The sequence below is a fragment of the Manis pentadactyla genome, chromosome 13 (assembly GCF_030020395.1).
Source record: "Manis pentadactyla isolate mManPen7 chromosome 13, mManPen7.hap1, whole genome shotgun sequence".
Taxonomy (NCBI): domain Eukaryota; kingdom Metazoa; phylum Chordata; class Mammalia; order Pholidota; family Manidae; genus Manis; species Manis pentadactyla.
In genome coordinates, this window is record NC_080031.1 from 81,386,609 (window position 1) to 81,409,724 (window position 23,116).

The 23,116-nt window shown below is 34.5% G+C and overlaps 1 pseudogene; it reads left to right on the forward strand.

The window, feature by feature from the left end:
* Nucleotides 1-3,448: 3,448 nt before the first annotated feature.
* On the forward strand, nucleotides 3,449-4,395 carry LOC130680262 (olfactory receptor 11L1-like; annotated as a pseudogene).
* The last annotated feature ends 18,721 nt before the right edge of the window (nucleotides 4,396-23,116 follow it).

The following is a 23,116-nucleotide window of genomic DNA, read 5'->3' on the forward strand; positions in this document are numbered from 1 at the left end:
TCCTTCCTTCTTCATATGTTATGTATTTTGTTCTGTGCTCTTTTTGGGAGTGCTCCCATCTAAAGCAGTCCCTGTAGGATGCCCTGAAGAGGTTGTTTGTGGGAGACAAATTTCCTCAACTTTTGCTTCTCTGGGAATTGTTTAATCCCTCCTACATATTTAAATGATATTTGTGCTGGATACAGTAGTCTTGGTTCAAGGCCCTTCTGTTTCATTGCATTAAGTATATCATGCCATTCTCTTCATGCCTGTTGGGTTTCTGTTGAGAAGTCTGATGATAGCCTGATGGGTTTTCCTTTGTAGGTAACCTTTTTTTTTCTCTCTGGCTGCTTTAATACTTTGTCCTTGTCTTTAATCTTTGCCATTTTAATTATTATGTGTCTTGGTGTTGCCCTCCTTGGATCCCTTGTCATGGGAGTTCTGTGTTTCTCTGTGGTCTGAGAGTCCATTTCTTCCCCTAGTTTGGGGAAGTTTTCGGCAATTATTTCTTCAAAGGCACTTTCTATCCCTTTTTCTCTCTCTTCTTCTTCTCGTATACCTGTAATGCGTATATTGTTCCTTTTTGATTGGTCACTCTGCTCTCTTAAAATTCTTTCATTCCTTGAGATCCTTTTATCTCTCTCTGCATCAGCTTCTCTGTGTTCCTGTTGTCTGTTTTCTAGTCCATTAATGGTCTCTTGGATCTCGTCCATTCTGTTTTGAAGTCCTTTCAGATCTTGTTTTATTTCTATATTCTCCTTCCTCACTTCTTGCATATTTATCTGCAAGTCCATCAGCATGGTTATGCCTTTTGGTTTGAATTCTTTTTCTGGAAGACTGGTTAGATCTATCTCCCCAGGTTCCTTCTCAGGGGAAGATGTAGCAGATGCCGAAGCTGCCTAGGTTTGTCTTGTCTGGATAATATTTTTTTGCCTTTTCATGTTGACAGGTGCTTTTGACTATCAGCTGGGAGGGCGAAACTTTTCACTTGCTACTGGCGTTTCTTTACTAGGACAACTGCGACCCCTAGTGGCTTGTGTTGGGTAATTGCATGTAGACTGGGTCTTTGTCTCTTGCCCCGCCTGAGTGGAGGAAGCTCCCTTTCTGAGGGCGTGACCAGCCTTAGGCTTCTTCTCTGCTTTCGCATCGCCCGGAGGGGTAATGGACAGAGGGGCTGTTTGGCTGTTTACCTCCATGAGAGATCTCAGAGCTGTTGCCCAGGGGGTTAGTGCGCCTGGTTTTCCCTGTAATTTCCAGCCACTGGGCTGTGACCTGTGTTGTTATCATCCAGCTCTTCTGTCCCTGTCCCTTTAAGACTTTCAAAAAGAACTCGCTTTTCTTTGTCACAGGGACATCAGCTTCGGAACCCGCTCAGAGGTCTTGCTGCCCTGTTTCCCTAGTTTCCAGCCCTCCACGCATACACTGTGTCTGTGCTCTGTTGCGGGTGGCTGGGGCTGGGTGTTTAGCAGTCCTGGGCTCCCTCTCCCTCCCGCCGGGAGCTGGGGAGAGGTGTGCTCGGGTCCCGCTTGGCTGTGGCGTGTATCTTACCCCTTTCACCAGGCGCTGGGCTCTTGCATGTGTGGATGTAGTCTGGTTGTTGTTCTGTGTCTTCTGGTCTCTCTTTTAGGATTAGTTGTATTTTCTGTATTTTCAAAAATATATATGTTTTTGGAAGGAGATTCCCTCTGTTCTACTCATACCACCATGTTGGCTCCGCCCCCCATAATATCTTTAAGAAAAAGAAAATAAATGTTCTCTTTGAGATGATGTTCACCTGATTGTTGCCAAAACTGTAGTGCTATTTTTTCAAATTGCTGAATTTGCTTTGGTAGTACCAGCAGAAAGATAGCCATGCAATACCCTTTTCATAAAAGCAATGTAGAAACCTTGAAACATTTACATTAATGTGGCAATATGAATTGTAATATTTGTTCTATGGAATCAGAAAATATATTTTTAAATTTTACTCCCAACTCTTTCATCCAAGTAATTTTCTTAATTTGATAAATTCTGTGTGTTCACTAGTTATAATATTTTAAAAAATACTTTGAAAATTATATACCCTGAAAGAAAGTAAACATTATATTATGTTAGAGTAAACACTAAAAGTAGCATTTTAGGAAAGTAAAATCTGAAGGTTGATGTAGTGGGACAAATAAAATGTCTCCTGATCATACTGATGTTACTTTAACCACATCTAATAATTTTTATGACATATATATCTTGAAAAATTTTCTTCTGTATCAGCAATACACTACATTGCACCGTTAATACTGTGAAATAAAACATGCACATATTTTTAAATAGAGTTTTATGGTTCAAAATTCCCATAAAGGTTTGCTTACAGAAATACATATATATGAACACAATTGTCTCTACATTTCACTAATCATATTTTTATTGTGATATAGGATACATCAAGTTAGTATCTTATGTAAGATAATTATTTAAATATTAAACGTATATTTCACATATAAAGGAAGCTTTTATTATGAGACCTAAGAATTTTTTTCTGCTATACTTTGCATATATCATCTTGATACTTGGCACTAATGCACATGTATACCTGATTGTACCCATTGAAATACTTTTCTCTTTAAAGACAAGATTTCTAATTATTTTTTATGGTGGTTACACAACAGAACTACAGTTTGCAATATTATAAAGTACTCTTAAATATTTGGAAAGTGGGTAGATCTCATGTTCTGTTCTTTCATATTAACCAAGATATAGAAACCACCTAACTGTCTGTGAAATTTATTTGTTTGACTATTTCTCCTAAATGTAGGAAAAGATGAATGCAAAGATTCTAAAAACAAACCAACCAATGATTAGGAATCTTAATATTTATAAACAAGATATTTTCCATATAGATTTTAAATACTACTCTGTGCTACTGTTTTGTGAAGATAGTGTTTGCTCATGTCCCAATCTCCCGCCAAACCATAATTGATGGAATAAATTAGAGATCTTGCAGATAAAATTGTAAAAAACATTCTGTGTTGGTTATCAAATAGTATGGCCTAGAATCTCCATTCTGTGAGGCATAACAACCACTCCCATGATCTTCTGGCTTTGGAAATGAGGTGTCTGCATATTTCATCACCATCCTCTAGTCTCAAGGATGTAAATTCCTCAGTGATGGGACAATAACAGAAACATATTTTATTTATTAGTGTGGACTCACCATTAAAATCAACCTGCTGAGTTCAAAATCTGCCCTGCCATTTAAAGTTACATAAGTGTAGGAAAATCACACCCCCAGTTTCCTCATTTGAAGTTTTCGATTCTTTGAATATTTATCATGGAGATTTCTTTTCTAAATTGAGTGAGCTAATCCATGTGTAAATTTTAATTTTTACTAATACTAGAAGTCTGTTATTGTCATTAAATAAATGATAACAAATATATGCCATTCTTGCTCATCTATTATCCAGGCTTGTTGGTTCCAGATCAGAGAGGATGAGCTATGTAGGTGACAAACCAGACCACAGTGACTGAGTTCAATTTTCTTGGGTATCCTGGTATTCTCTACCTGAGACTCACACTGTTTGTGATGTTTCTCACTGTGTATCTGCTGTCTCTCGTGGCAAACACCCTCATCATATTCATTATTGTGATGGAGCCCATACTCCAGATGCCCATGTATATTTTCTTAGTAAATCTGTCCTTCCTGGAGATCTGGTACACCACAGTCACAGTACCTAAACTGCTGTCCACTTGCCTGTCACGGGGTGTTACCATCTCTGTGTCTGGCTGTATATCCCAGTACTACTTCTTTTTCTCCATGGGAGCTACCGAGTGCATCCTCCTGGCAGTGATGGCCTATGACCGGTACCTGGCCATCTGCAACCCTCTAAGATACTCACTGCTCATGAGTATTCCAGTGTGCCTATAGTTCTCTGCTGGATCTTGGATTGGGGGCTTCATTTCCCCTCATCTACCATACTTATCTCTCATCTGAACTTCTGTGGCCCCCAGAAGATCAACCATTTATTTTGTGACTCAGACCCCATCTATAAACTCTCTTGCTCAGATACATTCTTGGTGGATGTCTTGAGCTACACATGCATCTCTGTTATGATTCTCAGTTCTTTTCTTCTCACCATGTCCTCCTATGGACACATTGTGGTCACAGTAATCAGAATGTCTTCCCAGGAAGCTTGGAGAAAAGCTTTCTCCACCTGTGCCTCCCACCTCACTGTGCTCACCATCTATTATGGCACTATCATCTTTGCCTATGTCTGCCCTCCAGCCAAGTACAACTTCACCATTGGTAAAGCGGTCTCCGTGTTCTACTTTGTGGTCACCCCATTGGTAAATCCTCTCATATACACTCTGAGAAACAAAGATGTGAAGAAAGCCTTCAGAAAGTTTCTAGCACAAAAGAGATTGCTCATGCAGGGAATTTGGTAGACCAACTAAAATAAATAATTTAGAATGGATTCCCATACCACATTTGCAAACAGTATGTATTGAAAAGTACATTAGGAAATTGATACCACCTATTATGGACTCTTCTCTCACTTTTCATATTGATTTGTATCTTCTTGATATAGTTATCCTATAACTAACGTATTTAAGAATGTTTTAGCTTAATGCCAAAGTTACAAGTTTCCAGTCCTTAAACCATTCAGAATAGGAAAAAGGCAGGTTTAGTGCCATATAATATCTAGGTAAATGTTGTAATAATATGTACCTTAACAGTAACTATGGGTCAAGATTGTCCCTGTTAAAGGGAGAAATGTTTTAATTCCATCTGGTAAATGGATTAAAATAAATGTGTCACTATGTACATTAAAAAACACATGATGATTCAGTATTATTCCAAGGCATTGATGTAGATTTAGTTATGAATATAAACATAAAATTATATTAGAAACTAGAAATTACTCTCTAGTTACCATTTTTCTGAGTAGTATAAGTGAATTTGAAAATATTAGCAAATGTAACAAGATCAATAATTTGAGGGGGAGAAAATGGGAAAAGTTTGAACTGGGCAGTATAAGAACCGGTTATCTAACATGAAAAAGCAAGTATCAACTCTCTTAGATTTTAATATAATAGTCAAAGACACACTCATTTTACTATATACTAATTCAATTCAGAGTAAGAGGCAAAAAAGGATGGACAACTACTTTTCCATTATTGTGCACCACTCTCCCATTTGAATAAAGAAGTTCTATAATTTTCAGTACAGTTAAGAATCTACAGGGATGGTAAAGGTGATGGAAGAAAAGGTATCATCAAAGCTTTTTATGTATGAATTTTCCACTAGATTGTCTCACAAAGCCTCCCTATTCAACATAAGGCCAGTGGATGAGCACAATCAGAATAGTCTAGGAGTTTTTAGAATGAAAATTTACATAGTTACAAGATAACCAGTTGATTGATTTAATATGCATATTAAATAATAAAAAAACACTATTTTAAACACCCAATGGCTACACAATTAAATTTTAATGGGAAGAGAATATAAAGAAATCAGAGAACAGACTGGTGGATGCCATAGTGGACAGGGGTGGGGGAATGGGTAAAATATGTGAAAGGGGAAAAATTAGTGAAAAAAAATTTGGTATCTTCATCTGGATGATGCTTACATGATTGTATATACATATCAAAATTCATCAAGCTGTACAATAAAATTTCGGAATTTTATTGCATATACCACAAAAATTTAATGAGAAAACAAAGAACTTGCTCCACATGCCAATGTTTAAATATGTCTTTGTTTAAATCTGAACTCCTATTTTCTGGTATAAATTAGAATTGCTTTTTTTTCTGAATGCCTAATTACTTTTCATTTCTAAAGCATTGTGTGTTCATGGAAACTTGTCAAAATTACATTAACATGTAAATGTGAAATGTCATAATCAACATTTTTTGCTAAATCTTCCATTTCTATCATCTTATGAAAGAATATATATAGACTTTCACAACATGAGCAAAACATTCTGTATCAGTCCAGTTACTTCTGTATGCCATCGCACTGGAGGGGAGGGAAAAAAAGGCTTTCATCCTTTTTGGGTATTGTGCATGAGCCTAAGTATTAAGCAGTCACTAGACAGATTAACAGGAAAATGGCATGTTAGCTATATTTAATATTTCCACACATAGAAATTTTCTAAGCGAAAATGAAGCCCCAGAGAAGCAAATGGAATCAAAAGGTAATATGCATTTAAAAATATTTTACTAATTCATTTTCTTTGAAGTATAAATGACATACAATATTTTATTGGTTTCAAGTTCACAATATAGTTATTCAATAGCTCTACATAGCATTAAATGCTCACCTAACTAGTGAAGTTATTATGTCACCATAAGATGTTAGAGTTACTGACTACATTATATATGATTCACTTTCATTTCCACGACTAATTTATAATTGAGATTTTGTGCCTCTTTACCCACTTCACCTCTTTCACTGACCCACCTTGAATTCTTCCCCACAATAACCAGTGGTCACCTCTGTTTCTATGACACTACTGCTGTTTTGCCCATTTTTTTCTTTTAGATTCCACATATTAGTGAAATCATGTGTAATTTGCATTTCTCTGCCTTACTTATTTCACTTAGAATAATTCCCAAAAGGTCTTTCCATGTCCAAGGAAATTGTAGATATTCTCTCTGTTTTTATGGCTGAGTAATACTCCACTGTGTTTATGGGCTGCATCATTATCCATTCATTTATTGATGGACACTGATTGTTTCCACATCTTGGCTACTGCAGTTAATCTGGCAATAAACATAGGGATGCATATATTTTTGAATCACAGGGTTTTGTTTTCTTCAGGTAAATTCCTAGAAGTAGAAATAAGGGGTCATAGAGTACTTCTATTTTAGTGTTTTGAGGAACCTCCGTACAGTTTTCCACGGTATCTGCACCAATTTACGTTCCCACCTAAAGTGCAGGAAGGTTTCCATTTCTCCACATCCTTGCCAACACTTGTTATTTCTTGCCTTTTGGAAAGTGACTATTATGACAGGTGTGAGGTGATAACTCATTGTGGTTTTGATTTACATGAACAGACATTTTCAAAGAAGAAATACAGATGGCTAACAGGCTATCTCCAATTCGATAACCATCAAAATTTTATGCTCTTTGAAAGACAATGGTAGGAGCATGAAATGATTAGCTACCAAATGTATAAAATGATGGCAAAACATTTAGTCAACAGAATATTTTAGAATAAATATCTAAACTCAATAATAAAGCAAAATAAAAATTCAATTAAGACATAAGAAAAATTCATGAAGAGTTATTCACTGAAGATGTAGGCATGGCAATAAGCAATTGATTAAAAAATTTACATTTATTACCCAATAAGGAAATGCAAATTAGAATCACAATGTGTTGATTTCAGGGCTTCTCAGCCATAGTGCTATTGATATTTTGGTTGTATAATTCTTCTCTATGGAGGGCATGCCCAGTATATTCTAGGATGTTTAACACCATTCCATCTTCTACATATTGGATTCTAGTAGCCCTCCTCTCCCTTCAGTCACGATAATGAAACATCTCTTCTGACCTTGTGAAATATACCCTGGGAATAAAATCATCCCCTAAAGCCATCACGGAGACCCACTGATGTAGATCCTACTACTGTAAATGACCAATGAGATAATCATACATGCCACAAGTAGGCATTAAGAAGAAGAGATATTCAGTCCTCAGACAATTAATAATCCTCCATATGAAGTACCGAAGGAGGCATTTAAAACAACTTTAGTTTTCTGCTCATTAAGCTAAATTTATTGCTTATTGAAGAAGAGCTGCACTTATAAGTCACAATCTCTGATAATGGCAGAGACCTGAATATATAGAGATTGCATGGCAGCCTCGTATTCACGATGGCAAGTTATAGAAGCAGAAATTTTTAAAGGATCAGTTGACCCTTAGTGATGAAAATATATTTTCATGGACTGCTCATTGGCTGTGTTTCGTCAATCAGCATATTGCGTATGCAGTCTGATTTTGTAGTGTCCCCACAGTTACTTGCACTTTTTAAAATTCAGATAGTTTTATATGAATGGCATTATTAAACTGTTTACTGGTTTACCCAATATACAAAAATGTTACAGATTTTCCCTCTGTGATCACTTTAATGTCTAAACTGTTTATGAACCCCATTCTTGTTTTGAATTCAAATAATTATCATTTCTTCTTTATTTTTCATATCGACCATTTTATGACATGCCTATTGTACTAAAATAATCAAATGGGAAGAAAATTAAACTACAACGTTATATCACTAAACATCTATCAGACTGGTTAAAATATAAAGAATGTCAATCCCAAATACTGGCAATGCTTCAGAGTTACTGAGTAACTCACATGTTGCTGATGTGAAAATAAAATGGGACAGTCAACCTGGAGAGTAGTTTGGCATCTCCCTTAAAATAAACAAGCAACTATCACACAATCCAGCAATTTCATCTGGGACATTTACCCCAGAGAGATTATTTTATTCACAGAAAAATTTCTTCAGGAAGACTTACAGGAGCTTTATTTGTAACAGCCAAAACCTTGGAAGAACTCATTTTCCCTGGTACAGGTAAATAATTAAAATAAAATACAATGATATATGAATAATATGAAATAGTCTACAATACAAAGCAACTGTCAATACATGCAATAACCTGGATTGATTAGGGGCATTACGCTGAGTAGAAAAAGGCCAGTCTCAAAAGTTTATATATTATATGATCCCATGTATAAAACGTTCTTAAAATGACAAAATTGTAGATACATAGAAGATGTTAGTGTTAGCCAGGATTTAGGTGGTGGTGTAGCTAGTAAATGGCAACATGAAGAATCCTTGTGGCTTGGGAATGTTCTGCATCTTCAATGTCAATATCGTGGTTGTGATACTGCACTTCAGTTTTGTTAAATGTTATTTGCTGTGCAAAAAGGGTATGTGGTATTACATAAATCTACAAATTCATATGAATCAACAACCTTAAAAATTTTTAAATGAATTAAATAGAAGAATTATCAAAATAGGTGATTTCATTATCCATCCCTTGTATCTTAAAGATAATTTTTAACTGTCTTTCAAATATGTTATATCAGTTTAGCATTCAAACTGTAGGCATGAGACAAGCTTTCGATAGATACTTGGTATGGTTATTATCAGTCCTTTAAATTGTTAGGCTGAGTGAAAACGTGTTTGTATGCTTTGAAATTAATTAATTATAACTAGAAAAATTATTTATGTTTTTGTTTTTGTAAACTTTATTTAGAAAAATTAAAAATCCCTTAATTTGATTTCAAGTATTGTAAAAAATCTTGCATTTTCAGCTGTCTTTGAACTCTTGGTTTTACACTTTATGCTCATGGTTCTGCCCTCTGGGCTCCACCAAGATTCATCTTATTTTTTCTGAAATGTTGGTAAACAACTGAAAATGAGTTTTTACCGTCCTGCTTACAGAGAGCATAATTTGCATATGTATAAATTTCATGTCCCTCCAGGATACTCATTCTCTCTCAGTTCAAGCTCAGCAGGCAGTTTTTCCTGATTCAAAATTGTCAAGAACAAAGTGAAGATTGCATGAATTTCATAGATATTCACTCCACTACACAAAAGCCAAATTGATATAAAATTGATACACAAAGAATTGCTATAATTCCTTCTCTATTTTTGGCTTTTGTTGAAATGGCTGAGGAACAGGCTCTTAAATACCCTACATGGCCTCTAGTTTGAAAAGATTTGTGAGGAGTATCTTCCTCTTTTGTGACTAAATACTCTGTTTCTATCTTCCCAAGCTTTCAGAAGAATTTAGTAAAGCCACCCAGTAGGTCTTTTTTCTGTGCAATGCTTTCAGCAGACATTTCAGAATTTTCGCTTCTTTTTCTTTGTCTGGGTATGGTACAGCATGACCATTTCTCATGTAATCAAATTCTAGTTCTTTTATTAAACATTAATTCTCTCATTTTATGACTTCCCCAGTTTATTATAAGCAAAGAGAATCCTAGGTGCAGGTCTGACACATTGCTTGGAAATATCCTCAGTAAAATATCCAAGTTTACATGTCTGAGTCCTGCTTCCCACAAAACTGTAGGACACAATTTAACTAAGAGTTATGTGACTGCATACCACAAAGCCCACTAACTCCAGAACCCAATAACATATTCCACTTCCACCTAAATTCACCTAGAAGCAGTCTCACAGTTGGATTTCTGGCATCAGTCTGCCAACATTACATTTATTAGGTTTTCCCCAATGTGATTTAGGAGTTTTCTATAATGCTGTCCCTTCTTTCTCTTAAAAACAAAGACTGGTGTCTTGGTCATGGCAACAGTTTCATGAGTGTGTATACATGTCAAAATTCATCAGGCTATACACTAAGATTTGTTGATTTTATTTTATGTACCTGAAAGGGTATCTCGCCGTGACCCTCCTTGACCAGAATGACTCAAGAGACATGGGCTCACGCATGAGATTTTATTATCTGAAACAGAGAGTGGCTGCCCCAGAGGGGAGTGGGGAGAGAGAGATAGAGGGAACAGCAGAGAGAGCAGTGGGACTGAGAGAGCAGGGAGAGAGGGAGAGAGAGCAGGGTGACAGAGACAAAGACAAAGAGAGAGAGGGCAGCAGTGTGGTGCCTTTATTGTGGATCTGCTTGGCCTGCTTCTTTGGGGGAGGGTCGGGATGTTTAGAGATAAGGCGGGGTAAACCCAGTCAAGCCCCAGGCAAGCCCAGGCATAATTCTCACAGGCTTATGTGCTTAGGACCATGGGGCAAATGGAGGATAAATTGCTATATTCTTACATACCTCAATATAAATGAATAAATAATAGAATTTTAAGATACATAGGTCTTCATAATTCATATACACTCAACAGCAATTTTCAAGCTCAATTTCTACATGCTGTGAAATAAAAGCAGTAGTGTGTCTGCCCTCCATAAACCATCCTTTAATGTACATTATTGCTTTGTATGTGTGATTTGAGTCCTCATCCAAAGTAAAACATGAATTTTTTAACAGATCAATGTTAAAAATTGTTTTCTAAAAATTGAGTGTAACATCACCCTATACAAAATTTTGAAAACAAGACAGATCCTGCTTGAAAATCTTCAGGGTATAGACCTGTTTCCCAAGCACACTAAATATGCAACCTCATAAATTAGGATTACAAATTTTTGAAATCATTAAAATGAAATTCATGTAATATTGGACTAATACAAATTGGGAGATCTGAAGCAATTAAGAGGTTCTCTGATAAACAGTGTTGTAAAGGAATGCAGGAAACACCCTAGTGAGAGAGTCACCCAGTTTCCATAGAAAATACTCGAGGCTAACATCCCTGACCCCTGCCCTAAGCTAGATAACAAGAGTGGGCAACCCTAAGGGGGACGAAACTTGTGATAAGACGTTAAGGAATGCATGTGCAAAGGTCAGGCAAGCAGTGGGTCCCCGTTTCAACTTTATTGGTTAAAGTATGGAATGTGTTTTAAATTCATTGGTTATGGTAATGTGTGGGCTTTGGTGCAACGGCTGTGAAAATCCTATATAATCTATACCTAAAGTTGCTTGGGGGTCGACAGCTCGGACTCGACCTGCGTGTCAGGGAGGTGCTGTCGGCCCCAGCTAGCTGGCTGAATAGAGACTTTGCTTGGATTTACATCTCCATGCCTGTGTGGTTTGTTCTCTGGAGAAGCTACGGAGTCCCGAACCCTAACAAATGTATAGGTGCTTTAAAAAAAGTTTTGATTATCTTATAATTTAATTTCAAATTTCAGTATATTGAAATACAAAACAGTTATTTATACACCAACATTTATATTATTTTACATATAGTATAGAAATAATACATTTCCCTGTCTCATATTTTGTATTTATGTGTAAGACTTACACAATTATGTTTGTAAAGTACACCATTGTTAGACTCATGATCAGTTTAATGATGAAGATTTTTAATTATTCCTACAATACATGAACTTCCTTTTGTGCAGAGTCAATATACTTCCACTATTTTGATATTGAAGTAATTTAGAGTTCTAGAATGAAATTCATTTAAGTGATTCATTCTATATTTATAGTTTTGTTTATGACAATAATCCTAAATCATTTACTCCTCACCCCTATGGAATGACTTTATCCCCCAGAGAATATTAGGCAATGTGTTTTGAATTTATTATTATTATTATTGTTTTATATTTTGCAAAATTTTGGAATAGACAGTAAAAGAAATTTTTCATTCATTTGAATTTAAATATAGTTGGTATACAATGTTATTTTGGTTTTAGATAAACAGCTTAGTGACTCAACAATTATATAAATAAATGTTCAACATAATTAAGTATAGTTACCATTTGTCACCCTATAAACATATTATAATATTCTGAACTATATTACTCATGACATATCTCCAGCCCTGTAACTAAATTATTTTATAACTTAAATTTTGTATCATATATCCCCTTCATCTATTTATTTTCATCCTGGTGGAGGAACTGGTGACATCTCCCATAGAAGCTGTTCTGATACCTGTCAGAGTGTGGGTGCTGAGCCCCAAAGCCATAGCCCACACTCAGGGGCATAAGTGGGAAATAATCTTTGTTGCACTGGTCACCAGAATTTCAACTAAATTGGTACCAGCACATCACCTAAACTTCGTTGGCTGACAGGATGTCCCACTGTTTCCCAAAGCAGGTACAGCAACCCCCGCACTCACCAGCACTAACTACATAAGCATTACCTTTGCTCTGTATGCTTGTCAAGAGTTGGTGCTTTCAGACTTTATTATATTTTCAATCTACTGATGTGCAGAGAGACCTCACTGATATTAACTTTTAATTTTCCTTCAATACAAATAGTTCACAACACACTCCCATGTGTTAATGACGTATTTGTGCTTCCTCTTCTCTGGAATTCCTTTTTGGGCTTTGTGAGTGGCACTTACTTGCTTTCATTTCTAATGTGCACTTTGGGACTCACCTGGTGGCTCTTGAGAAAAAAATCGTAATTGGAATGAAATTATATTCAAGGGTATGTTTTCACTCTGTGAATTTGGTGGCTTTTTCCCAGCTCTTCTCCCTTCTCCTCCTGCACCTTCTCTGAGCCCTTCTCTTACTCCTTTTCTTCCTTTTAAAATTATATCCTACTTTGAGGGTCTGAAGACATATTCCAAAATATTGTAATATTGGTTTTCATATTTCATTATTTAATGTACTTACAATTGATGAGAGTAGATCAGGAAAAAGGAATTCAATTCACTTTGTCCCGTATTTGTTACTCAGTTTTTCTGGAACAAACTATTGAGGTACACATATTGTTCACATAACCAAAGTGTTCCTGACATTTGTTGAGTTTCCTTTTATGCAAAATTCTGTAACTGTGCTCTGCCCTGTTGTAGTATTTGCCTATTAAGCTCCTAAGTCAGACTACTCGATTACTATGGTTTTATTTCAAGACCTGATAATCCAGTTCTTGTAACCTTTTATTCCTTAGAATTATTTAGACTATTTGAGTGTAACTGTTTAGGTTATTTTAGAGCACATGACATTTTCTACAGAAAAAAAATATTACCAAGATTTTAAAATTAGGTTTCATGGGATAAATAAGTATAATTGACATCTTTATAATACTAAGTGTTATAATCCACAAGCATACTCTATTTCTCCATTTAGGTTTTAAATATCTTCCAATAAATTTAAAAATGTCTCCAGAGTTGTCATTATATATTTGTGATATGTGTGCTGCATATTTTCATGTTATTTTCAAATGTGTTCTTTAAAATGCCATATTATTTGTGGCTCTTACCTTTTGTACAAATACTTCGTAATTTTTCTACCATTATTCTCTTCAGAGTACTCTGTTTCCATGAAAATAAAAATACTATAACTTATTAGTTGCCATGACATACTACAGCTTAAAAGTTGTCATTTTCCTCTTATCTCAGACTGCCAATCCTACCCAGTTATGTAACTAGCCTGATACAGACTTGTATTCGAGAGAGTATTTGCAAACTGAATCATTCTGATTTGTCCTTCAGAAAGTGGCTTTCTGTCCAAATGCACACATGGATAGTGTGAGAACAAGGAATAATGATAAGACTTGTGATGCTATGAAACTCTGGGTGCGGGATACAATCCCCTTTCTGTTGAAGTAGAAAATGTCCTGTATGTAGTCAAGGGCAATTCCTGCTTCTAGAGACTTCTCAACACACTTTGCAGGATTTCCTCTGGATTTTTCTGACTGTAGTGACATTGTGTACTGGAGAAATAGAAACTTCAATATTTTAAATTTAGTATAGTAGATATACAATATTATATTGGCTTCAGGTATACAATGTACTGATTTGGCAATTATACTCTGCCCTGTAAGTGTAGTTGCCATCTGTCAGCAGGCAAAGATATTAAAATATTACCGAAAATATTCCATACACTGTACTTCTATCACCATGACTAATTTATCTTATCATTGGAATTTTATACTTCTTTATCCCCCTCGCCTACTTCACCCATCTCCCCACCACTCCTTTCTATGGCATACAGCAGTCTGTTCTCTGTATTTAAGAGTCTATTTCTGAAACTTTGAATTTTGAGTGCTCATGTCCTAGAATTTCCTAGTATCTTGTTAACCGCCCCTTCATTTTTCTTCTTTCCAAATTGGTTGCTTTTAAGAACATTTATAATGTTGACAAAAGGCCTTTTTTTCTAATAACTGCTTTTAATGTGTAATATTTAACATCTGAATGATAATCACATTATTGGCTACGTCTCCTGTGCATAGGTGTATTCCAGTCAGTTTGGGTGAGTAGGAATGCCACTCCATACCATAATTACTTTTCATTTACTTGCTTTCCTTTAATAAGTCATTCTAAAATATCCACTTTTCTTTAATTTAATATCTGCTTATTGATTTGGCTTGTAAAAGATTTTTAAAATTAATTTCAAGTTGTATTTGATTTCTTTCATGCCATATTGGAGTCCAGATCTTAATAAAATATAATTGTATAGGACTTGCACACATTTATGAAGTTACTATAATAGTAAATAAATTGCTTTTGTAATCAGACATGAACTTGAAATTTAACTGACTCTGCAGTGGACCAGAAACTTTTTTGAATACTTCTCATTTGTTAAGTATCACAAAAACTTTGTCATTTTATTGCTAAGAAATACTCTTACAAATTTAATTAATCTCAATGGCATGGCCAGATAATCCTCACCAGTCCACAGTTAGAGGAAAGCTGGACTCTCTGGAGGTGGAACTCACCCGGTTCTCCATCGGAGATATGACCTGTACAAGTCCTTTACTAAAGAGTCATGCTTGTAAATAACCCGGAAGCAGAATTGTTCTTATGGTCTATGATCAGTATGAATATCCATGGGAAGTAACTCCGTGAATTCCATTCAATGAATAAGTAGGGTCTAAGGTTATGTTGTTTCTTTAAATTGTGTTAAAATAAATATTCATGACAGGGAAGATAAACTTATGCATTTACTTCTCAGATATTTTGTATGTCTTAATTTATGTATTTATTTAAAATTACTAATGAATAATTCCCTGACATAGCCAAGATACATTTGAGTATTTTAAGCATATGTAGTAGTTTATGCTTTATATGATGTATGTATGCTAATAGAATAGACTAAATGGTTCTGATTCTAGTGTTTATTTTAAATGTTTAATTTAAAATAGTCTGAATATCTGTGCTTTATACCATCAAAGTATTGAAACACAGGTGACAGAAAAAGTTCCTGCGCATTGAAATGCAGGCCCCATGAGTTAAATATCACTTTAGTTGAATTTAAAATAACTAAAATATCAACCAGCCAAAAAGAGTTGCAATAATGTTTCATAGAAATTGAATCACATAAGCAAAATATTGTAATATAAAATATAAAATGTAAAACATCTTGTACGTTTATAAGTATGATCAATTTTTGATGACAGTTTTATTTTATGAGCCCTTAAAATGGTTCTAGTGATTATTTTAATATGTCATTTAATTTCATCTGTTTAATCATTTGTGGGGACTTAGCAGTTCTACTCATTCAGTTGTCCACATTTGAAAGTTTTGTGAACGAAATAATTTATTTGTGTAATTGAGATAATAAGAAGGGAAAAAGTCCTGAACATTCTCTACTGAGCAAGACTATTCAGAAGGCCAGCAGATACACTCTGAGACACGAGATGTAAGGCAAAGTTGGCGGAGGGAAACATGAGAATTTTAGATCTAGGAAAAAGAAGATGAAACTGAAGACAGGGACATGGAAATGAAACTTCTAATAACCTATAGCTAAAATTTGTTTTTTTAAAAATCAAGTCAATTAAAAATAGCTGTTTGCAGCGTATTATGATTGGCATGCATGGTACTGGGTAGGGAGACCAGGGGGAAGATAGTGTAGCCCAGAGAAGGAAGATAGTGATTCTGTGACATCTTACTATACTGATGGGCAGTGACTGCAATGGGGTGTGGGGCGGGACATGATAACAGGGGTGAATGTAGTAACCACATTGTTTTTCATGTGAAACCTTCCTAAGAGTGTATATCAATAATACCTTAATAAAAATTAATTAATTAATTAATTAATTAGCTGTTAGCATGATTTCCTCCACTAACTAAAAATATAAATATATGGTATCAACTAAATCAATGAGTTTTGCTTTGGAAGATGACATTCTCTGCTAAAAGGACTTTCTTTTCATTAGAAAAATGAAACAAATAAAAGAAACCACATATAATTCAGAGAGTGTTATAGAAAAAACTAACATAAAATAATTTGTTAAAGCACTAGAAAGGTCATATAAATGCCACTATTGCAGACATATAAATATTATTGTTTACAATATTATCAGTATTATTCCCAAAATATGACAATGAAATTATTAAACATTTTATGACATGAATTACTTATAAATAAGATACAGAAATGCAAACACTAACATTTTTAATGATATAATCTTTTACTCTAGATTTTTCACAGATGAATATTAAATAATACTATAATTGTACCACTATTAACTAACAGTATTATTGAAAAGCAATATAGATATAAATGAGATTTCTTTATGATTTGAAATGCTCAAGGCAAGCACAAGTAACTGAAATGAATTTAAAATAGTTACTTTAGAATAAGGAGATTTCAGCAAAAGCTATCTAAGCAGGTGGAGAGGACTGCATAGAAAGACAGCAATACATTAAACACTGAAATACATGCTACACAGAAAGAGGGGTGCTTGTTGAAGGAATAATTTCAGGGTGGATGCTTTTCTGAGATAAAATGTGCAGGTGCAGAGGTGAAATAGAGTACAGCAAAAGAAATGGCTAAATGCTTGCCAGGAGGAAAACAGAATCAATCAAATATGAATTGAACCACACCTGCTATTAACTATGTGCTGTAAAGGATGAAAGAAAGGGTTCACATGCCAGTTTTATTGAGACACTGAAGTGAAAGACATTTGGCATAACTTATCTTTTATCATTTGTGTTAAAAAAATTTCAGAGGAGATCTATCATTCAAAAATTTCTGAGAGAAACTCTAGAGCAGCTAATCACAGAAGGGGATGTATTAAAAGACATTTAGATTCCTGGTGCTTGGAGAGAATGAGTAAAACTGGAACTTTCAAACATCAAAAACAAACTCTTGAAACATGTCTAAGACAACTATTTGATGCTGAAGAAGTGATATAAAAATTATGGATCTGTTTAGGAAGAATTTTTAAAGCTTTTACATAATACTGTAATGTACTCAGTAAGTAAAACATTGGGAAGAATTTATCTTACTTTTAATATGTTATGCGCTTAGATTATGTGACCCTACAAATGTCTAAATTAATGTTATCTCAGCAGAGTTGGGAAAGAAAATCTAGAGAAATATGTATTTTCATTTAATTTCAAGTTAATTTATCTATTTTTGCTATCCTGACTTCCTGGTTAGAAGCAACATTGATGCTGGCATTTATATTTATATTTATAAAAATTTATATTTTATATATATTCTTATATTTTAATATATCCCCATGAATTAGTTATGTTTGTCTACATATATTGTTATTGTCTGTTTTTGTGATAGTAAGCTACAAATCTGTCTTCATTTTCCTTGATCAATACTGTTTTGTATAATTTGTTCATAGTTCTTAAAATATTAGAAGCCTGACCCACATTGCCAAACTATTGTGGAAATGTTATGTTTCTAGCTAAACAAAAGGAGGACAGCCTACTGAGAAGGCCATGCCTTGTTTATTACTACATTAACAAGTGCTATACTCTTGAGAGAGCTTCAGGGTGGTGCACACTGCCAAGCTGTGAGAACATATTGAGCAGTTGTTATTAGAGTCCTACTGTTGCATTGTTAAATCACCTCTTTGTCTTCAGTCTTAGACAAAGGATGGGCTAATTCATAACATGATTTTATCTCAGAGATATCTAAGATGCAGAGGACATAGTATTGTACTGAGGAGGTCACACTAAAATCAGGATCCTGAATAGATATCTATACTCCCATGTTCACTGCAACATTATTCACAATAGCCAAGATGTGTAAACAACTCTTGTGTCCATGGACAGATGAATGGAAGAAAAGAGTGTGGTTTATATACACAATGGAAAATGACTTAGCCTTGAAAAGGCAAAAAATCCTGCATATATACAAATGTGAATTAATTTGGAGCACATTGTGTTAAGTGAAACAAGTCTGTCATAGAAGTATGCATACTGAATGATTACACTTATATGGATTTTCTAAAACAAGCTCATAGGAGCAGAAAATAGAATAGGTGTTGCTGGGGCCTTGGTGTGTGAGAGAATTAGGGAGTTTATATTCAAAGGATATGAAATTTCAACTATGCTATCTGAATATATAACAGAACACAGAGATCTGATGTGCAATATAGTTCCTAATTTTAACATTGTAGTTGTGTTTACCTCAAAATTTGTTTAGAGGATTGATATTAAGTGTTTTTAATCCTCAGAAGTAGAGTGAAACAAGGTGGGTGTCAGATACATATATTACTTTAATTATCATGATAGTTTCACCAGGCACGTACATATGTCCAAAGTCATCATATGGTACACATTAAAATATGCATCATTCTTTGTATATAAATTATGTATCAGTAAACCATTACAAAAGAGACGTGTGAGACATTTTCTGTTTGTTTTTTGTTTATAAGATTCCTCATACAAATGAAATTATATGGTATTCATCTTTCTCTGACTGACCTTTTACATTTAACATCATATCCTCTAGGTTTATCCCCATTTTGTCACAAATGGCAAGACTTCTTTCTTTTCTACGACTGAAGAATATTCCATTGCATATGTGTACCACTTCTTTATCCATTCATCTATTGATGGACGCAAACAGAAATAGACTCATAAACACATAGAACAGGTGGTTGATTACCATGGGAGAGGGATGATGTGTGTTATAGTTGAGGGGGATGAAGAGAAACACATATAAAATAATAGCTCACAGAAATAATAGTACAGCATAGGGGATAAAGTTCATAATATTTTAATATCTTTGTTAAGTGACAGACGGCAACTACACTGATCATGGTGAGCATCACTGAAGTATTTAATTGTTGAATCACTGTGTTGTTTATCTGAAACCAATATAATATTGTATAGAAAATGTATTTCAATAAAATGACTCTTAAAATGTGCAAATTAAATCAAGAGTTCTAAAGAAAAGAAATGGTTCCTTTGATGTTTAGCAGCATTTGTAGAAAAGCAAAAACAATTTTGGCATTTATTTTCATATAAATTCACCCTCAGGTTGACTAAAAAGCACAGCAGGTTAAATTTTACTTTGTCCATTTGTTTAATATCCAGGAAAGGTGTGTAATAAGATGTTTTTTAATTATTTAAAAGCTTTATTTAGAAGTCACTGAATCAACAAACACTTACTGGATGCCTAGAAGTGGAGCAATAAAAAGCAACATCAATTGAATATCTAAACAAGTACCTAACATAGTAGAATAAACATGTGTATGTGTTTTTATTCTATTAAACTTTTTATTGAAGTAAAGTTGATATACAATATTATATTGGTTTGCAATTATACAACAGCACATCAGCATTATATACCTTATTAAGTGCTCACACCAAATACTGTGTAGTTACTATCTCTCAATGAAGAAAGATGTTTTGGAACTGTTGCCTACTGTCTCTATGCTTTCATCACTGTGACTAATTTATATATATTATGATTGAGATTTTAGCCTCTTTATCCCCTTCATCTATTTCACCCACCCACCCTAACCCCTCCCTCACCTGTCATTTCTCAGTGTCTATGAGTCTACAACTATTTGCTTACTTTTATTTTTAGTCTTTTGGACAGTGGCCATTCTAACTACTGTGAGGTGATACCTCATTCTCATTTTTTTTGCCTTTCTCTGATGATTTGTCATGTTTAGAATCATTTCATGTGCCTGTTTATTATCTGTATGACTTCTATTGAAAAGTATCTACACACATCCTCTGTCCATTTTTTAATTGGGTTAATATTTTTTGGTGTTGAGGTGTATGAGTTCTTAATATATTTTTGGATGTTAGCTCCTTATTGAATATTTCATTTAAAAACACATTATTCCACACTGTGGGTTGTCTTTTTATTTTCTTGATGGAGTCCTTGGCTGTGCATAAGAATTTTAGTTTGATATAGCCTCACTTATTTATGTTTTCTATTTTTCTACTTTGCCCAGGGAGACATATACAGAACAAAGTTACTCATGCTAGCACTCAATAACATTCTTTATATTTATTATTCTGATAGTTTTATGAACTCATGTCACATTTATATCTTTAATCCATTTTTATTTTACTTTTGTATGGGATTAGAGAGTGAGTTAGATTCCTTCTCTTGCATGTTGTTGTCCACTTTCCCCTACAGACTTAATTTAAAACTCTCTTTTCTTCATTGTTTATTCTTCCTTCCTATGTCATATAGTAATTTACTATATACTTTTGGGTTTATTTCTGGGCTCTCTATTCTCTTCCATTGCTCTATGTGTTGATTCTTGTGTCACTCTCATACTGCTTTGACTATTATAACTTTGCAGTATATCTTGAAGTCAGGAAGCATAATATCCAGTTTTGTTCCTCTTTCTCAATATTTCTTTGGCTATTTGGGTTCTTTTGTGGTTCCATATCAATTTTAACATTATTTGCTCTAGTTCATTGAAAAATGCAGTTGGTAATTTGATACGAATTGCCTTGAACAAGAAACAACAAATGCTGGCAAGGATGTGGAGAAAGGGGAACCCTCCTATACTGCTGGTGGGAATGTAAATTAGTTCAACAATTGTGGAAAGCAATATGGAGGTTCCTCAAAAAACTAAGTATAGAAATACCGTTTGCCCCAGGAATTCCACTCCTAGGAATTTATGCAAAGGAAACATGATCTCAGATCCAAAAAGGCATGTACACCCCTATGTTTATCACAGCACTATTTACAATAGCCAAGAAATGGAAGCAACCTAAGTGTCCATCAGTAAACGAATGGATAAAGAAGTGGTACATATATACAATGGAGTATTATTCAGCCATAAGAAGAAAACAAATCTTACCATTTGCAACAGCATGGATGGAGCTAGAGGGTATTATGTGCAGTGAAATAAGCTATGCAGAGAAAGACAAGTACCAAATGATTTCACTCATCTTTGGAGCATAAGAACAAAGAAAAAAACTAAAGGAACAAAACAGCAGCAGACTCACAGAACCCAATAATGGACTAACAGTTACCAAAGGGAAAGGGACTGGGGAAGATGGGTGGGAAAGTTCGGAAAAGAGTAATAAGGGGCATTACGATTAGCACACCTAATGGAGAGGGAGACACGGGGAATGCAGTATAGCACATAGAAGACAAGTAGTGACTCTATAGCATCTTACTAAGGCTGATGGACAGTGACTATAATGGGGTATGTGGTTGGGATTTGATAATGGGGGGAATATAGTAACCACAGTGTTGCTCATGTGACTGTATATCAATGATACCATAATAAAAAAAAAGAAAAAATGTTTACCCTTAAAGCTGCAACATACATAATGTAGTCAATAATATTGTAATAAGTTTGTAAGATGACACATGGTATCTACCCTTATCATGATGAGCATATCACAATGCATATAATTGTTGAATCTCTTTACTATACACCTGAACTTTTTATAATATTATATGTCATCTATTCTTCAAAAGACACTCTAAAGATTTAATTGGAAGAAATGAATCCATAAAGCTACTAGAGGAAAACTGGGAACAAATTCCATGATATGTCTACAGAATGATTTCATATGACACCTAAAGCACAAGCAAAAAAGTAAAAAGTAAACAAGTGGGACCACATCAAATTAAAATGCTTATGCACTGTAAAGGAAACAATCAAAAGTGAAAAGGTAGCCTACTTCATGGGACACTATTTGCAAACCAGATATCTGAGAATGTATTAATATGAAAAATACATAAGAAACTCATCAAACTGAGTAGCAGATAAAAATAGTCCAATCTCAGTAGGCAAAAGACCTGAATTGACATTCTAAAGAAGATATATAAATGGCCAACAGGTACCTGAAACGACACCCAACAGCACTAGTCATGAAGGAAATGCAAAACAAAATTACAATATCACCTCAAACATATTAGGATGGTCATCATCAATTAGACAAAAAAATTTCTAGTGAGGATGCAGAGAAAGAGAAAGTTTGTGCACTGTTGCTGGGCTTATAAATTGGTACAATCGCTATGAAAAAAGTGTGGAGGATCCTGAAAAGTTTAAAAGTAGAACTACACTATAATGCAGGAACTGCACTTCTGGGCATGTATCTGATGGAAACAATCACCCTGACTTTAACAGGTACCTTTACCACATGCTCATAGCAGCATTCTTTACAATAACCAGGAAATAGGAAAAAAATCCTTGTACATAAACGGATGATAGGATCAAGATAAGATTTGAGTCATAAAATTGAGGAGGCTTGACATTTACAACAACATGGATGGATCTCGAAAGCATTATGCTGAGTAAATAAAATCAGACCAATAAAAATTATGTTTGATCTCCCTTAATTGTGGGAACAAAAAAAGAAAAATCCTCATAGAGACAAAGATCAGATTTGTGACATTTGTGATTTACCAGAGGAAAGGGATGGAGAGAGAGGGAATTGTAGTAGTTAATCAAA